This window comes from Aedes albopictus, chromosome 3, assembly GCF_035046485.1.
Source record: "Aedes albopictus strain Foshan chromosome 3, AalbF5, whole genome shotgun sequence".
NCBI classification, from domain to species: Eukaryota; Metazoa; Arthropoda; class Insecta; order Diptera; family Culicidae; genus Aedes; species Aedes albopictus.
In genome coordinates, this window is record NC_085138.1 from 147,031,715 (window position 1) to 147,052,193 (window position 20,479).

Here is a 20,479-nt window from a genome sequence, read left to right on the forward strand (position 1 = left end):
TTCTATGAACTCTTGAAGGAATTCCCGTAAAAATTCGATAAGGAATTCCCGGATGAACTCGTTGAAGAATTCGTGGAGGAATCCTGGAGGTTCTCCTAGTGGAATTGCCAGACGAGCTCCTAAATGAATTCCCAGGAAGAACTTCTACAGGAATTCCCGGAGGCTCTCATAAAAGAATACCCGGACTGCTTGAAGAATCCTCAAAAGAGTTGCTGGAGAAATTTCATCTCTTCTAGAAATGAACACGACAAAAACATTTTCTTTAGAATCACTAGCATTTGCTTCAATCTTCGGAATCCCTAGATTCTTTCTTCAGGTTATCTTCAGGAACTCCCGGTATCTCAAAAAAGGCTTTAACTTTCAAACATCATTGACGCGACATGCGAAGTTTAGAATTCAGAACAACTGCCGGTGGAACTGAGCGTAATTTGACCTATTTTAGCGTTCCAAATTTCAAAAACTGTTTTAAATTTGGAACAAAAAATTGGACCACCGCTGAAAACTGCTATGTATGCAGATGACTCCAATTGCTTGAAATACCGTAAATGTACCATACTTTGCGCACCTAGGGCCTAACTTTGCGCACTTTTCAAAAAAATCGCCAAACATTCTGCTGGTTCATAATGTCAATTTTTTTTCCTAGAAGACTGGAAAGTGATTGTGGGCATATGTAAAAAATATGAGTTTAGGAAATATTGCCTTTCAAGCAAATAGTGCTCACTAAAATGCGCAATGTTTGGCACTGCGTAAAGTTTGGTGCTTAAACGGTACTGTAATGAAATAAATCAAGAAATACCCAATATAATTTATCAATGCGTTTTCGAGATCGGCGTAGAAAATTGGAGTTCGGCGGCGCGGCGTAAGTGGCGGTGCGCCGAAAAATAATCGGCGGCGGCGGCGTGAACCGAAAATCGGCGGCGGCGCCGGCGTGGCGTGGCGGCGCACACCTCTACTTTTGCATATAGTTTGCATATAACATATAGTATTATAATTTTTAAGTGGATTGCGGTTCGGGTTCTAACTATCAAATTTGTTCCTAGAGGTTTGAAGGTTTTCCGGTTCCAAGAAACGGACAGACTGAAACGCCACAAAAATTCCCAAAAAGTCTGCTGTACAGTACAGTCGTCGCCAATGCTCAAAGTATTCCTCAACAATACTTCCAAGGATCAGGAATTTCTTTAAAGAATTTGTGTTTTTTTTTTTCTTAGGATTTCTCCTGAAATTCTATCCATGATTCTTCCTTGAATTCCTTCCGGGATCCCTCCCGGGATTTTCCTTTGAATTTATCATTATTTTTTTTCTCTATCTAGTTCTCCCAAGCTTCCAGCATAAGGTTTTTTCCCTTATTGGATCCCATGCTTAGTTCTTTCCGAGATTTCTTCGGTGTTCTTTGGGGATTTCTAAGATTTCTGCCAGAGTTTTTTCCTGGATTTTTATACGGGAGTTTGTCACACGATCTATGCTGGAGTACACCTCGTCCTTATTTTACGTCCATGCATGGCTAAGCGACAAAAAATTCTACCGCCAAGACAATGAGCAAACTCAACATTTTTATATTTTTTTAAACATCTCCGTATTTAGGAGAAGTGTACAAAAATATAAAAATGTCTATTTTAATTATTATTTTGGCAGTAGAATTTTATTTAGCTAGGAAAATAGTGGACGTAAAATGAGGTTTGGGTGTACCTCCCGGGGTTTTTTCGATATGCTTCCAGTTTTTTTTTGATTTCCTCGTTGGATTTCACCCGTAGTTTTCCCCAGAGATTTCTAGATTAATCCCAGAACTTTTTTCCGAGATTTTCTAGTTTTTTAGGGTATATTCCAAAGTTCCTCTTGGAGTTTTTCCAATAGGTAATTGCGGACATCCTCACAAAATTTACCTGGATTCCTTCTCATGTTTCTCCGGCAATTCCTGACAATGAATTTCGGAGGTTGTTCCAAGCAGAAGATTTTCCGAGAAACACTCTTTGAAAATTTCCAGCCAGAATTCCATGAGCGACTATTAGAATAATCCTAAAAGTATTACCCAGAACTCATGGACAATTTCCGGTACGAGCTCTGGAAGTAATCCTTTGAAAATCTCCGGATCACTGCAATAAAGCCTGTTATTAGAAAAGCTGAGACAAATACAGAAATAAAAACTCTGAGAAACATCTCCTATAAGCAACACCGAAAGGAATCTTCTGAGAGAAGTCCCGGGAGAATCTTCGAAAGGCGAAACTTCAATAGAAATCTCGCGAAAACTTTTATTAACCCTAGTAGGATGCTGCGGAAAATATGACCCAGATAGGCTTGCTGAACGTACACTATAGCATCGTGGTACGCTTAGGTTAACATCTTAGGAGGGTTGAATATTCCAGATGACATTTCTATAGCAATCCAGGAAGAAATACTAGAAGAAAGCTCAATGAATTTTCTTGAAGAAATTACAGGAGAATCTTCGGAATAAATCTCGGGAGGTATTCGTGCAGAAAATTCGTTAAAAAAGTCCTTGAACATCCTGGGAGGAGTCCTAGTAGAATACCAAGGCATAATTTCTGTATAAACAACTGCGAGAAATCCCGCATATATCTCCTGGAGAATCTCTGGGAGAAATGCGGGAAATGTGAGAAATCATGGAAAGATGTTCCAGGAAGAAACCCTGACAAAATTTCTGGAAAAATACTTGTAGTGGAATTTCGACTTCCACATTTATCCTCGTTCACATGGGATTGGTTGCATCTTATCAAAATCGTCAGCTTACCGGAAATATATACTATTTATTTCTCTAGCACGGAACCACAAGCTTTCAGTAAAAACTTTTAGTATTACGTAAAAAATATAGTTTGAATTCGAATGAGTGTAATCAGTTTTGTACCTTTTTATTCCGCCCTAATTACTTATCCTTTGATACTGAGGAAGGTTACAAGTGGTAGTCGAAATACGCGTATCTGTCAAAGTACAAGCAATTAGGGCGGAATAAAAAGGTACAAAACTGATTACACTCATTCGAAGAGGGTATTCTGCATAGAGGATTCGAAAAAGTCGGTGCAGGATAGTTTGAGACACACTCGGGAGGAACGGGAGAAGCCGAAATTCGCAAAGGTTGTTACGCTCTTTTCGAATGTTAGTCTTGATATATTCGAAAGAAGTAAACACGAGACAATGCAACGCTTTTTTTTTGTTCATAGCAACGATGCAGTAAATTCCGTGGATTTTATTTCTGAGTAAATTTACAAGTTGTAAAGTTCGCTACTTTTAATTAATATTTAGTATAAAAAGAGTTTAGTAGATTTGAACACACTTAATTATTTTCCTTTAAATTACACGGAAAATAAAAATTCCCTGGATTAAAAAAAATATAAAAATATTTCTACAATAATCATAAAATGTTAAGATGTTTTCGTCCCATAAAAGTCGGTATCTCAAATATACTTCCAGGAAAAATATAAAAGTGTAGGGATGTTCAAAAATAAAAATTAGAAAAAATCAAAACCCTTTAATTCACAAAATCACGAATCAAAAAGAATCTCCGTCCAAAGCATGCTTGAATCGAATTTAGTGACGAAAAATTATATTTAAATCAAAATCAATAATTCGAATATTAGAGGGTGAAAAAATTGTTTTAATAGGTTTTAATAGTTTCTAAAACATTCTATATGATGTATTTTTCCCAAGCATTGCGGATTTATTTGTCTATTCTCTGTGGCTAACGAACCTGCTAATGAACATCTTTTGTGGATTGCTATGTTTTGTAGAGGCTTTGTTTATGGGAAAATTAGTAGCTTCATTAGCGCATTTATTCTACCAGAAATTTTAGGTGCTTTGAAGTTGCATACCCAGCAGGCGACATTTGCTTCGTTTTAGGTGTATATGGTTTCGGCGTTAGAGGGGACATTCGATTACATGGTTATGCGAATATTCGTTAAAAATGGGTGTCAAATAAAGCAGAGTATTTTTCGATTAATTCTGGTATGAAATTGACAAATAACAAATATGGAGACATAACATAACATATCGAGTTTGATTATTTGAAAGTTTTTATGTTAAGTATTAAAAAAAACTAGCAAATTCTTCATCATAGAAAGCTATAAAATAAATTATTTTATATGCGGAGCAATTGTTACGGGAAGTAACAATTTTACTGAAGCTTGTTCAGTAAAAACATTTGAAAAGTCATCGACTCACGTCAACCAATTCATTTCTGTCTTTGGTCATCATGTTACTATCCTAGCAAAGGCACATACGAATCATTCATTCTGATCTATCATAGATTTCTATGTTTCTCATACACACCGTTTCATTTCCAAACTGAACGAAAGGGAAAGTATCGAAGTTTATGCAGCCAAACAGGCACCAAAAAACTGACAAAAATGGGGGAACTTTCGGCAGCAGATATGGCTTGAGCATACGACAAAACAGATGGTCTATTCTTCTAATAGGAAATAACTGGAAGCATACAGATATGTCTTACTCAGCGAGCAGATATGATAGTCAGTGAAAGGTTATGTTATCACAGCAGTATGATATTTTTGTAAGATTTTCTAGTTCAAATCTTAAAATTTGAGATTAAGTTATGCCACGTATAACAACACATAGATTGAATTTTACATGCTCCTGCTAGGTTCAAATGGTTCATCACTATCTTTCTCAGCCAGGAGAAGCCATATATTATGTAGGAGCGACACTAGTTGGATCAATCAGGATGTTTCTTTCTTCTATTTTGATCGAGGGTGCTCGTGGCTTGCATCCGCCGATGCGTACGACACCGAATGACGCCTCCGCCATTGCACTTACGTTGTTAGATTTAATGCGTTGTGCAAGGTCAGTTCGGTTGTGTCATTGGAGTGATTCGGTTCGAGAAGAAGTGGCTTGGTGTTAATTGTTTGAGAAGTTCAATATTGTGTGATAAGAAAGCTGTTGTGTGAAAAAGGTGCGTCGATTGATTGGATTGTGTTATATGTTCGTGGTTGAAATTTCAGGTTGAAGCTACTGTACTTACTCTTCTGACATAGTGGATTAATTCTGTTCTAAAATATGGTGCTGATTTTTTGGTAGTTATTACCTTTATACATATCTGTTTTTAAATTTTTATTCCGGTACGCATGAATTGAAATTACTGTGTAACATTACACGCATAGCTTCGACGAGTTCCAAACCTTCTTTATTGGTACATCGACAAAATTAATCCCTTCAATGCGGATTGATAATCTCTGTCCTCGAGAGTTTTGCGCCATATTATTGATTAACTGACTGAAGTCGATCTCTAGACCTTGGTCAAAACGTGCTTGAAGTGCGACATAGATGCGTACCTGTCAAACCCATTCATCAATGCTCTCAAATCACCTTCAAATTGACTGATATCGTACAGCTTTTATCAAGGTAATCGACAAGCCCTACGTGATAGACTGTAATCACAGCAGTATTATGTTCTACTGATAAAGGGTCTTCCTCTTAATTTGATAAAAGACTAGAAATCATCGAATTCGTCAGATGTTTGGTCAATGACGATTATGACAACGACGACGGTGACGACCAAAGAGATAAGGGATGCGGCATTTCCAGGGGTTTTCAAAGCCCTTCATGAAACTCACTATCATTCATTTAGATTTTTCGCAGTTTAAAACCTTCACGTACCCGACCCCCGATAACTCATTTTCAAAATGCTGGCATTTCATCAATTTACATCCGATTTTTTTGAAGTCGGTCTCAATCGATCATAAGTTGGTGCTAGTTTATTACACTCAAGTGGCCAAGTCATATCTGAAACCATTTCGGAGATATTCCGGATTGTGTTGTGATCAGGAGGTGGTGGAGGGGTCTGCTTTGCCAAATAACTAAAAGTGATTATTTCGTGTGCGTTATTGTGTTTGAGAGGCCCCCAAGGAACCTCTTCCCGGAACACCTGGAAGAGGTTCCTTGGGGGCCTCTCAAACACATATCGGCGGCCATATCAGTTGATACATACTTCAGTCATTTTTTTTCGATTCTAATCTCTCGAAATCATGAAAATTGGTACGACGGACAGCATTTTTTGTCTGCAAACCAGAAATGTCCCCGTTGACACCCCCTTGGAACCTGTGCTAGATGTTCCGGATAGCCTTATCAGTTTATACAGACTTAAGTCAATCGTTTTTGACACAGGCATTCAAAATCATGAAGATTGATATGTCGCACGGCATGTTTAGGTTGAAAACCAGAAGTGTCCCAAATGAGGTCCAGCGGAATCTGTCACGGGGATCCGGATGGGTCATCTTATTCAAATCTGGTTATTGCAGTTGTATTTTACTGATCGCAACAAATATTTCACTGAAAATGGATGGTTCAAACACAATAACACACGATATATTAACTTTTAGCCATTTTGACAACCCCCCCTGACCCCAGCACAATCCGGAATATGCCCGGAATGGTATCGGATGTTGCATGGCCACTTGAGTACAATAAAATAGCATCAATTTATGATCGATTGAGGGCTCAGCATTTTGAAAATGAGTTGTTGGGGATCGGGTGAGTGAAGGTTAAACTCGGTGAGCGGAGAATAGCTTTCGGTGAACAATTTCGTTTACTCGATGAATTAAAAAACCACACATATAACATGACGAAGTTTTTTTTCGACTTCCCGTTCAACATCGTCACTTAAGGCCCCTTAGCGTGTCAGCTCAAATTTTGCTCTTCTTATTTAATTCTTATTCCAAACAGTCAACAAGCACGATAGTAGTTGTGTAGCCTTTCTATACCAATTCCATACACAAACAACAAAAATAGCACCTCTTTGTCTCGGTACCTCCAATGTATACATTTCGAGATATGAATCATTTGAAAGCAACTCAAGCAGTAAACTACTCTACTTCAATGAATAACAAGGAAACATATCCAAATGTCACGAAAAATGTTAGATTTTTTATGTAACAAGCTAAATATAATCGAATTATTTTGGTACGCTCTCCCACTGTTTATGTTTGCTGCAACAGCAGTGCTGGCGGACCGCTTGGTGAAGATTTCGTAAATTATAATGCTTTACTTATTTCACTAACAACTGTGGTAAAAAGTTAAAAATTATCACCCCACAAATTATTTTTGATTTTATGACGCATAAACACATTGGTTTGACTGGATTTTTTAATTGATTTCGATCAATTTCATTGATGCTTTGGCCAGCAGGATCGACATCACTGCGTGCAATGATCGATGATTGTGCGCGCCAAAAGACATCACCGCGCTGCCGCCGTCGTCGTTGGTACTGCGGTGGGTGGTAAACACCGCCAACCACATTTTTAGTGCGGTCGAAACAAATCGTTAAAAATTTCTACTTTCGAGTGAACTAATGCTTAGTAATCGTGATTACTTGGAAAGAGGCTTGTATTTGAAGTAGTGTGAATACATTTTTATGCCGAATATCTCGCGTGAAATTGATTATTTTATAGAATAAGATAAGTGTCGATTTTTTACAAATATGTATTGATGCAATGTTGTGTAAAGTTGATTTCGGTCAATGATTTTGAAGAAGCCATTTTGCGATGACACGTTAAGGGGCCTTAAAGTTCAAGTCAACTATTCATTTGTTTACGAAAATTGAATCGCTCAGTACTTCGAGATTTGGAATACGAGCATTGACAAAAAGTTTTTAAATCGGTCAACTAGTATTTAAGGTATAGTGATCACGACAAACACTAAACGGGAGGGCGTTTTTTTTCAATGATTGTTAACCATCCGTAATATACAAGGGGTGGCCAAAATGTTTGGGATAGGCAACTTTTTTTTCTCTCGCAAAAAAGTTCAACATGCTGTAACTTTTCATAGAGTCCATTAAAAATTCTCAAATTTTGACTGTTTATCAACCTATTATATGTGCATCATTGGTACAAATTTGAGTTCGATTGGTTAATCTTTCGCGAAGCTAAGACCATTTTCATTAAAAAAAAAACTATTTTTTAGACAACTAATAACTAATAACTCGGAGACCTCCTCTCCTCTTCTTGGCGTAACGTCCTCACTGGGACAAAGCCTGCTTCTCAGCTTAGTGTTCTATGAGCACTTCCACAGTTTTTAACTGAGAGCTTCCTCTGCCAATGACCATTTTGCATGCGTATATCGTGTGGCAGGCACGAAGATACTCTATGCCCAAGGAAGTCAAGGAAATTTCCTTTACGAAAAGATCCTGGACCGACCGGGAATCGAACCCGTCACCCTCAGCATGGTCATGCTGAATACCCGTGCGTTTACCGCCTCGGCTATATGGGCACTAACTCGGAGACCATCGAATTGAAAAAAAAAAAAAAAAACTCGGAGACCATCGAATTGAAAAAAAATTTGAGCGATTATTCGTTTAAGGCGAAACTGGATCCATTTCCTCACTTTTTGGTTTTTGATTTTTCATAAAATAACGAAGCAATATTTTCAAAATCGGTTTTCGTGCACATGTAGAGTATGGATCAAGGTATCTCCTGATTTTTTTTTGAGATGGAAAATGTTTTTAGTTTTTGCAGAAACCATTTTTGAACGAAATTTCATAAAAAAAAATGGTTTCTGCAAAAACTAAAAACATTTTCCATCTGAAAAAAAATCAGGAGATACCTTGATCCATACTCTACATGTGCACGAAAACCGATTTTGAAAATATTGCTTCGTTATTTTATGAAAAATCAAAAACCAAAATAATGAGGAAATGCTTCCAGTTTCGCCTTAATTTTAAACGTTGAAAAAAGTTATGATGATTTGACATTGTCACCCATATAGAGGAAAATGAGTCAAATTTACAATACTGCTCAAAAAATACATAATGTGTTCTTCCTTTAATCTAAATGGGTTCTAATATATCTAATTATACAGGGGATACTCAAAATAACTGGGATAGGTAAAATTTTCACTTTTTAAAAAGTGTTCAACTCGCTGTAACTTTTCGAAAAGGGCATCAAATATTCTCAAATTTTTACTGTAAGTTCATCAACTAGTTGTGTATCAGTGGTCAAAATTTGGAAAAGATCGAGCCATTCTACACGAAATTCTAAAGGTTCTAGAAAAAGGTATGATTATCCGATGGCCAATATTGAGCTGTTATATCTCCGGATTCAATGAACTAAATGCAATGAAATTTTGATCATTTATGACTTATATAATGAGCTATTAAAAACTTTTGACTAAACTTAAAATTCTTTACACGAAAGAAAATTATTACGATTGGAATATTTTTCTAATATACCACCAACTTATCCAAAACTTCATTATCGTTTCAAAATTCGAGTAGTAATTATAGTTCATTTAAATTCCCTCTAATTGCCTTTAATATGAATATGTTTTGAAAGGGAGTAACAAAATAACCGACATTAAATTGTAATGGAATGTAATGGAAACACCGACAAACTGTAATGGAATGCATATGAAAAATAGATAAATTTACTAAAAAAACATACATTTATTCTAACCGTCATAACTTTTTTTCTTATTAATAATTTCAAATTAAGTAAACTGTTTTTCAAAGATAATGATAATCATAATCATAAATCATAATCATAAATCATAAATGATCAAAATTTCATTACATTCGGTTCATTGAATCCGGAGATATAACAGCTCAAAGTTGGCTATCGGATAATTATACCTTTTTTTTAGAATCTTTATAACTTCGTGTAGAATGGCCCGAACTTTTCCAAATTTTGACCACTGATACACAACTAGTTGATGAACTTACAGTAAAAATTTGAGAATATTTGATGCCCTTTTCAAAAAGTTACAGCGAGTTGAACATTTTTTGAAAAGTGGAAATTTTACCTGTCCCAGTTATTTCGAGTATCCCCTGTAGTTATCTTAATAACAGAAGGAGAAAATCTTTGGATATCCAAAATAAAATTTAATGATATAGATGAGAAAAATTTACATTTTTTCGAGAAAGATTCTAAAAGTGTCAACCCATCATAACTTTTTAAAACGTTTGAAAAGTACTAATGTTTTATAGAATTTTCAAGCATTAAAATATTGTTGATAAACGTTCAAAATTTTATCTAATTCGGTTTACTGGTCTCCGAGATATGACAGCTCTAAAATAAGTTGTCTAAAAAAAGTTTTTTTACGAGAACGGTTTTAGCTTCGCGAAAGATTAACATATCGTGCTTAAATATGTGCTTATGATGCACATATAATAGGTTGACAAACAGTCAAAATTTGAGAATATTTGACGCACTCTATGAAAAGTTACAGCACGTTGAAGTTTTTTGTGAGAGAAAAAAAGTTGCCTATCCCAAACATTTTGGCCACCCCCTGTAAAAGAACAAGTGCAGGGTTTTGCTTAATCATGAAAAAGAAAAAGGTTGTAGTACGACTGCTTCTGCAGAAATTTGCTTATTATTTCCTTGTGAATTTCTTAACCGAAACAACTATTGAGAAGCTTCTGATGCTTTAAGGCAATTTGTCATACATTTTCTAGTAAATATTCAGGATGAGTTTTGCCCGCATTATAATGGAAAAAGCTTTTTATGACTTGTTTTCATTTATAAATGAATAAAAAGAAAAGTAGTGGAAATGTTTCAAACTAATTTTGTGGAAACATTTTTTATTTTATAGAAGCTCTTCCGGATTACTCAAGGATTTTTTGAGGCATTCATTCCAGGCTAAATTCATCTAGAGCTTTTTGCCACAATTCTCATTGGAAATTTTGTCAAATTTGTGGTGGCATTTCTCCAGAAATTCTTCCTGCGATTCTTCCAGAAATTTCTACTTGTGTTAGTTCAGGAATTCTTCTAGGTACTTTTATAAGAAGACCTTCTTGGAATTCCTTCAAAAACTTTGGCGGGGATTCCTCTAGAAATTCTTGCTAGTATTCCTGCAGGACTTTTCCCAGGGTTTCTGTCCTAGGGATGAATCCAGAAATGTCTGTATCTAAGGATTTCTCAAATAATTCCTGCTAGAATTACTCCGTAGATTCATCCAGAAACTCCGGCTTGGTTTCCTCCATGAACAGGGCTTGGTTTCCTTCAGAAATTCTACCGGGGAATCATCCAACGCGTTCTCCAGGAATATCTCTAGAAGTTTTCTAAAAAAATATGTGTGCATGCAGTTTTTTATCCAGAAATTCAAAACTCAAACAATTTATACAGGAATTCCTCAGGAAACTTTTCTTCAGGTGTCCTCTTTAGATTTCCTTATAGGATCTTTTCTATGGATTTTACAGGAATATTCCCTGGTGTTGCTTAAGGAATTTCCCTTATGACTTCTCCCGGAATTCCTGCAGAGATTCTCTTGAATTTCTTGTTGGGAATTCTTCTGAAGTTTGTTGTAGATCCTCTCAAGCCATTTTTGTTGGTATTTCTCCAGGTATTGCTCCAGATATTCTGCTAGAACTTTTTTTCAGGAATTCTTTGACGAGTTTTGCGTACTCAAATTTTGATGTTTATTTAGCTCTATTTTCTTCTATTATTACTCGGTTTTGATGAGTTTTGGAGTAAAAACAAAAAAAAAATACTCAGTTAATTATTTAATTGCTAAATTCACTGCGTGCACAAAAACATTAGAATAATTAGCCACAGAAGTCCAATGCCGCGACTGTTTGTGTGACTAACATCTAGTATGCCACGCCCTTACAGCGTCAGTAGCGGTACTAGAAGTGTCAAATAAATTTTGTTTACCAAAACAAAAGGTCCTCTACAAGTTGGACACTTGAAAAAAGTCCATGATTACAATTAATGTTATCAAAATAATTAAATGGGAAAAGTGACTACAGCGCCATTGGAGTTCTAGTATATTTCTATTAGAAAAACTATCGAAGTTACCTCGTTTTACGGTACCTCGGAATCCGGAACAAGCGTCAACAGTTCCAAATAACCTTACTCGACTAACAATCCCAGTCCACAAACAAGCATGCATGTTGAATTGTTGCTTTATAATAGTAATGATAGCTGAACTGAAATTATGCTGTACACACAGTGATAGACTTTCGTTTAGCCAAGGCCCAACAATTTTCAAAAAAAGTTTCGGGAAACTCATACAAAAGATTTTATGATAAAACTTGTTTATGGCAGTGATAGTATATCTAGTACTGTTTTATGAAAATACATTTGTGCCTAGACATTTGTTTAGCCGAAGTGAATGAAAAATTGGTTTTCAATAGAATTTTTGTAATTTCGTGAGTGTATTTCGACGATATACTCCAAGACATTTCTGGCATTCGATTTGAATAGGTCGTATGTTTGCTGTTATTCCTATGTAGATTCGACCTATTCAAATCGGACGCCAGATTTAGTTTATGACATGTTAGCAAGATAATTGACCTTAAAAGTTTATTTATTTGCGAAATTCAAAGAAATATTACAAAAATTTGTCCCGATAAGGAGAAACGATGATAAAATAATTTATTTAAGGAAAATGCTTTCTGTAAACACTCTAATGTAATGGATAGATTAGTTGTTTTAAAATATGGCACAGAATTAATATTGGAAATGATTAAATTATTACATAAAATGTTGTTAAAAGATAAAGTATATAGGTTTTTAGCTGGTCAAAATGGGATTGATAAAAGCTAAATTAAATAGTTCTGTGTAGTAATAAAGACGTACCCTAATGCCTCTGACGTATAACTGTATAATACTAGCATTACTGAATGAATGGCAGTCTTCTAGCCAAGTGAAAGAACTGCAAGAAAAGTCGCAATTTGTGAATCCTGTTTATTTTAAAGCAGATGTACATACAAAAAATGCATGACATGAACAAAACATTGGCTTATTTGATTCAATCTCAAGAAATCTATATATATAAAAATGAGTTTGAAGTCCCTTTGAGGCAACAAACCTCACGAACGGGTGAACCGATCAGGATGACTTATGCAGGGTTTGATTCGTATTCATGGTGGCTGTGTTTATATACAGAAAAAGTTACGAAAATCAACTAGAAAAGTAAGGAAATTTAGAAAGTACTGTTTTTTATGACCGGGGAAGAAAATCAACACGGTCAAAATGAAACCAATCTAGAGTGCGCTGCTTAAATGAGCTCAAAAGCTGTCAAACCACCACAAGTTTGGCAAGACAAAGTTTGCCGGGACAGCTAGTATATTATAAATGGGTCTAATATTTCAACCACATTCATTTTTAACATGATGTTTTTGAAAAGAACGTCTAAATTGTGAAACAAGTAGTTCATGCTAAAAATTTGAATACTTTGGGTGCCATTTCTCAAAATGTGAGGCGTCCAATGTACACTCCCGTGCAAAAGTTTGGGGTCACCCCCTCAAAAACATGGAAATGTTTTTCGGTCATATCTCAGTCATTTTTCATTTGATCCACTCGTCCTTAGACTCTATCGAAAGATAAAGAGTTAGATTTGATTCGTAGGTACTTTTCACAAATTTTATATGATTTTTTTAGTATAAAAAGTTTACCTAAACTTACATGTTTTTCCTAAATCTGTACGAAAAATTGTTTTGCGTGTAATTCAAAATTGGGTCGACTAAATTTTTAAATTGAAGTTGCATTAGAACCCTATTTCTATCCACTTTGAGAGCCATTCATTAGATTTTAGCGAAAAAATTCATAACATAATTTAAATTATCGAGTTAGGTTTACATGTCACCGTGCAAAAGTTTGGGGTCACCTTTCAAATGAAGTCTGAGCCGGATTTTTATTCAAATCGTCATTTTTTTGGTGCTACTCCAATTCCTTCTATGATAGTTATAAATTATTACATAAATAGTTATAAATTATTACATAAAATGTTGTGAAAAGATAAAGTATATAGGTTTATAGCTGGTCAAAATGGGATTGATAAAAGCTAAATTAAATAGTTCTGTGTAGTAATAAAGACGTACCCTAATGCCTCTGACGTATAACTGTATAATACTAGCATTACTGAATGAATGGCAGTCTTCTAGCCAAGTGAAAGAACTGCAAGAAAAGTCGCAATTTGTGAATCCTGTTTATTTTAAAGCAGATGTTCATACAAAAAATGCATGACATGAACAAAACATTGGCTTATTTGATTCAATCTGAAGAAATATATTATAAATGAGTCTAAGATTTGAACCACAATCATTTTTAACATATTTTATTTGAAAGGAACGTCTAAATTATGAAACAAGTAGTTCATGCTAGAAATTTGAATACTTTGGGTGCCATTTCTCAAAATGTGAGACGTCCAATGTACATATGTTATTTCAGTCTAGCAGATATTGGGAGCTATAAGAAGACGTAATAGTAGTAAACGCTGTGATTCATGCAAGTTAAACGATCATAATTCATCAAAACAATACTTAAATACGTGTTTTTGAGGGTTTGTGGCATTTTTTTCTGAAAAATTTTGTTTTTCGTAAATTTTCAACCTGCACTCGTCGTGATACTTTTATTGGAATCTTTCAAATACTTCCGATAAAAATAGCTACAACAAATCTCAATTCGGAAACATTTTCAATACTATAACGTGCTTATATGAGATGCATGTAATAGTAGTTTACGCAACAAGGTGCAGAATGATGATTTTTACAGCACGAGCCGTACATTTATCCAACGAGGCTTGCCGAGTTGGATAATTGCGATGAGTGCTGTAAAAATCGAGTTCTGCACCGAGTTGCGTACAACGTTTTTTGCAACTTCATAAATTACCACTTGAGGATAGTTTTTAACAAAACTTTTTCATCAGACTGCACACTGATGTTCATAGTCATGATTAAGGAAATCTGATCATAGCAGGTTATACTGTGCAGTTATCACAATTTTTCAAACCTGCATCCAGGAAGCATCAATAAGTTGACCAAAACTGAAAACAGTGCTGTAATGGTTCATTACGCAACGCAAATCAGTGCTGTAATGAACCATTATAGCACTGTCAATTTGGGGTGGGAAAGTAGGCCTTTTCCTGTCAGATTTGCGTGAGGTAAAATGGCCTATTACGATGAGAAGTTGCAAAAAATTAATATGGCAACACTTCTAAAAACGATCAGATTCATGATTTACAAGTCGATCAATAATGCAAGTCACCATACATAATGATTGTGTTGGATATTATTCGAAATTTGATAGTTTTTATTATGGAATTCTAAAAAAATGTACAATTCGGCTAAACGAATGTCTAGGCAAATTTTCTATTTTTCTGAGTCTACAAGAATACATAAACACCAATTTCCAAAAATCGCACCAACAGTACACTATCAACTGGAATTCAGTTGTACTTGTAGAACTTGAGGTTCTTCATTAGGGTGACCCACAAAAACAAAAACTTCGAAAATTATCAAGTCTTACCTGCTGATGCAGTTACTTGGACTACCAGAAGCTATGTTTAAAAATTTGAGCAAAATCGGTCAACTCTAAGGGGGTGCTCAACAACTTGAAGTTTGTATGGGACAACGTGGCCAAATATACGCAGAAGACCGCGAAGTGTTCCGACGCTTGGTAATAAATTTATACCCTAGGTAAAGTGAGGCGTTACTATTTTTTTTCTATTAGAAGGAATAATATCAATAATGAAATCTCAATACTCTGTCTCACTTTGTCTAGGACATACATTTTCTCACATTCGTCGGAGGTCTTCGAAAAATTAGTTTGGCATATATTTAGTCAGCTACAATAACTCCAAAGGGTTTACAGAGCCACCTAGTGGCAAAAATCGAAAAATTGATATTTCTGCATACATTTGGCCAAGTTTTCTCATACAAACTTCAAGCCTGTTGAGCGTAACCTTAGTCTCGACCGATTTTGCTCAAACTTTGAGCGTAGCTTCTGGGCAGGCTTGTAAACATTCGACACTTTTCGCTACCTTCAGCTTCCGGGTGTCAGCTTACTTTGTTACACTCGTGCGCTACCGTTACCTCTTTTTTTCCTGTTGGGGACCTAGTACCACTGCGACCATTAATTTGATCTATTGTGGTGACCGTTACCTCTTACACACAACACGAGCGGTTGAACGAAGATCAATAACACAGCGCAGCATTATTTTGTGCCAAGAGCAGGACTTATGTGTCTCTGAAAGATTTTGGGTCGCTGAATCCGAATTCGGGCTCAGATTTGCTCCAGTACGTCACAATTATGAGCTATACCTCAATTAGGGCAAAATATGCGATTTCGGGCTTTTTTGATTGCATGCCATTAAGTATGGAAATATTTTTTATGCAATCAAAGGGTAAATTGGTCAATTAACATCAAAATTTGATAGATTTAAGCATTTTATGTTAATAAGTAAACTTGCACGCAACTTTTGGAGGTTTGAGTTAGTAAGAGAAATATCATACCTAACATAATCGCTTAAAACTATCAAATATGATTTTGTAAAACGAAACATTTTGTAGGAGTCGTTAATTTAGATGTTAATTGACTCATTTACCCTTTGATGGCTAAAAAACAAATATTGAGATACTTAATGGCATGCCCGAGCAGAGGAGAATATCAAATTAATAACTACGAAATCACATAACCTGTTTTTATATCTTGTTTTGTTATTATTTAATTATCAAGGCATAGCTTTTCCATAACAAATTTTGTTGGACAATCTCATTTAGTTATAATCAAACTATTGATATACATTCACGAAATTACATTTCAATAACATGTTTTGTTATTGTTGTACTATTGATCAACTTATCAACAATAGCACAACAGTAACAAGTATTGAAATCAAAGCGACAATTCGATAATAATAATCTGTCATTTTGTATTGTTCCACTTTTGTATTCAGATAGGGAGGAAATTTCCAAACGAATCCTCTAAAATTCCTTAAATAATATTTGGGAAAACATTTGGAATTTAGATACCCTGGAGAAGTCTTCAAAAGAACTCCTGGTGCAATCTTCTTGGAAATTCCAAAGTAATACTTCTGAGCAATAATTAGAATTCTTGGCAAAATATTTTGAAAAACTCCAGCAGAATTCTTCGGAAAAACTACTGGGAAAATTCTCAAAGAAATTTTCAGAGAAATCTCAAGATGAAAGTTGGGACAAATAATCACGGGGAATTCTGAAGAAATCCTTGAAGGGATTCTGTTAATAATTCTGAAGGAATTTCTAGAGAAGTCTTTGAAAATCTGTGAATGATTTCGTGGAAGAACTCTCGGAGAAATTTCTGGAAGTAGTATTTTTCAATCATTTACAGTATTGTTACTCATGTTATTTGTGGGTTTTTGAGACAAAATGATTAATTTTATATAATAAGTATCATAATTTACCTAGTTACGATTTTGATATAATAACAAGTTTTGCTTTCCGATTATTATCAATAACAAATTAATATTAAAATTTGTTATTGAAATATGTTCCAAATGCACTGTTGTTAAGTTGTTATTGAAACTAACAAAACAAGTTATTGAAATGGTTTTCCAAGAACTTTTTTTTTTGTTATGATATTTGTTATTTTGCCGCTTATGACAGACTAGTTTAAAACATAATCTGTTATGTTAAAAACTTAAAGATAATCGATTCTATTATTCAGTTATTGTATCCAAATAACACAGAACCTTATGCTGTTGTTATTCCCTTCTGCTCGGGTGCAATCAAAAAAGTTCAAAATCGCATATTTTGCTCTATAAATGGAGGTATATTCGGTTTCAGCGGCCCAAAATGCGTCGGAGACACATAAGTTTGCTCTTGAGACAGACCAATAGTTAGTTTTTGTTTCGCTGTGTAATCATAAATAAGGGTTAAATCAATGTTGTCTGACACGATGGCATTTGTCTAATTCTAGTTTTTCACACCAATTCCGATTATGTATGTTAATATCAGTTTATTATAGCATGCTAAATTGAATTCAACACACATATGATCAGAACGATCAAAACAGCTCTGGTGATGGACTACGACAGGAAAAACAAAAACTGCATATGCGACAACTTTGTCAATCACAGTGTTCAAATCGTTGCTGTCCAGTTTTTTTTTTGTTTGTATTTACGTGTATTTTAACTTATGCTAATTCTACACTTCCCTGCTGTCCAGTTCATTTTTGATCACTTTCTCCTGCAATTGGTACTTGATGCGCTCGTTATTTGCTAGTTCATGCCTACACTTACTGCAGTACACCTTTCTACATTATTGTTGCATTTCGTTGCTAGATTGGCTACGCGTTACTTTGTCGGACACCCCTACACGGTTTGTTGTAATGAGATCCGAATAATTGCGCTCGCCCCCATTTAGTGTAGGAACATACTAACTAACAGACGCAAACGGTAAACAGATTAAAAGTGCATAAGGAAAATGTTGTTTGTTTTCTTACAGGTCCAACGTTGAGCTGGAAGGCGAACGAGTATTCCTCCGAAGAAAAGTCCGAAGTGTTGACCCAAGAGGATTCCTGAAGTGGATGTTGGTGGGAAGGCGAAGAAAAAGGAAAGTGCATCGTCGTCGTCGTCAACACCGCGTGGTGGGTGTGAAAGCATAGTGAGAGTGCACCTTGTGCGTGTTGTTCAGTGCATCTGTTGTTTGGCCAAGTGCAATCGAGGCGATAGTGCTGCATCAAAAAGTGTCTCCATCGGTAGCCGGAGGTTCTAAGCTTCTACGCGGATCTAATTGCTTGCTTTCAAGGTAGAGAAGAAGAGGAAAAATCAAGAGAAATAAAAGTGGCTGTGTCAAACGAAGCAAGTGCCGTGAGTCGTGATAGTCCTGAATTAGTTGTGGGCCTTGGATAAGTGCCGAGCGTGACGCAGGACAGCCGGTAGACAGTCGGACAGACAGGCGGACAGCAGCAGGCAGGAAACACATCCCACGATGAGCGCTCAAGAACGACGAGCCTCTTTCGCCAGGCGGGCGGAAAGCTTGATCGAGAGGGTGAGAATACTGAAAACGATTTATGAGGTATCACGTGACCAACGGTGAGATTCTACGGCAGTGAGAGTGGTTTCTTTTTTATGCGACTTTACCTGCTATACCTGCAACTGTCCTTCGCAAAGTAGTGGAAGATACACGCTCTTGTTCTTGTTCTCGGCATGTGCTTCTTCCAATGTTCAAAGTAGTCAACAAGTCACGTCAGTCTATAATTTACATCAAGTCACTTTACACCTATCCCAATTCGAGAGCGGCTAGTTTCAATTTACCCACGAATAACACATAGTATCTTCCCTCTTAGTAGTTGCAGAAGTAAAGTTCAATTCAACTGACCACTGCGACGTCGGTCCAGCCCTTTGCCCACTTTTGTTTATTTATTCACACATTCTATCAGTCTGTAGATAGTTTCATTTTCCTTATTTTATCCGACGGCGATCACCGACAGGCCGAATAAATATTTGGACATGTTGGCCTCCATCGAAGCTGACGAAACCTACGACACCCGTTTGTTATTCCCCCTTGGTTGGCGTGTGTACCTTATAAAGTTGTGCCTAATCGTTTACAATGCTTGAATAATCCTTTAGTATTAAGTTTTAAGGAGTAATGTGATGCATGAAAATCATGACAGTATGTATGCCTTTTTTATAAAATTTATGTAATGACATATTTTTTACAGTTTTCTTCCGAAATAATGGTAATTAGCTTGACGAATTTCTCTCGTGTACCTCAATAATTGATTTGAATAGGACACATCGGTGAAGTACTAGATTTGTAGTAATGAGCTGAATTTTAGTAGGTGAGAAGGTCAATTCTCAGTTTCTGCAATGAAATGGTGCAAAAAGGGTGGGTAAATCTCGTGTGCGTGTCTGCTCTGTTCGGTTCGGTTCTGAATATGATGCATGTTTTTTGATAAACTACGTTGTTAACTTTGCATTATTAAATCCGTTTTACGTCGTTCCTGTTACGTTGTGTGAAGTTTTTACACATAGCATACGAATCAGATCATAAAAGTGTCTTGAAGCCTTAGTTGTTAGTGCTAATAACACCTCCCACCAACGAACTATCAATCCACTCAGTTGTCGTCGCCATCCTTTGTTCTTCGCAGTGTGGTTTCTGGTGTGCAGTTGATAATCGAAACTTATAGGGTGCGTCAAATTGCACGAGAATGGATCATTGTTACGCGTGCAAGGTAGAATTTCGTGTGGAGGATATCGTAGTGTCATGTGACGTATTCTGCGAAGATCGACACCGATTCCATGCAAGATGCGTTGGATTGACATATGATGAGGGTTGCGCATGCTTAAATAGCAATATTTTATGGGTGTGTGATTCTTGTAAGCACTCGATCGAATACGGACGCTATAGAAGACCTCAACCTGAATTGCAAGCAGGCGAATTAGCAACGAAAAATGACGTAAGTTGTTTGAAGACTGAGGTAGAACGTATCAGCAAGATCGTATCTCAGTTGACACTGAATGTTTCACTATCGGCGGCATCTGATGAATACGTGCCACATCCTAATGCTACGAGTACAGCAGTTTCGACTTCTTCGCCACTATCCTCAACAAAAATAACCGACCAACACCCTGATGCTTTGAACGACTCTGTTGTACAATTGTTCATATCGAATATAGCGAACGACGTCACGGAGAACGAAATCAGATCGATGGTGTGCGAAACAATAGGCGCCGAACGAGTATCAGAAGTGAAATGTTTGATATCACCGGGGAAAGATCTTTCGGCGTATGAGTACATATCTTTCAAAGTTGTTGTTGATGAAAA

The 20,479-nt window shown here is 36.1% G+C and overlaps 1 long non-coding RNA gene across 1 annotated transcript in view; it reads left to right on the forward strand.

The window, feature by feature from the left end:
• Positions 1 to 20,255, forward strand: part of LOC115258055 (uncharacterized) — a 50,217-nt gene extending 29,962 nt beyond the window's left edge. Inside the window, exon 2 of the long non-coding RNA XR_009998830.1 lies at positions 18,155 to 20,255. This is a non-coding gene — a long non-coding RNA (uncharacterized LOC115258055). The remainder of the gene's footprint in view (positions 1 to 18,154) is intronic.
• Positions 20,256 to 20,479: the final 224 nt, after the last annotated feature.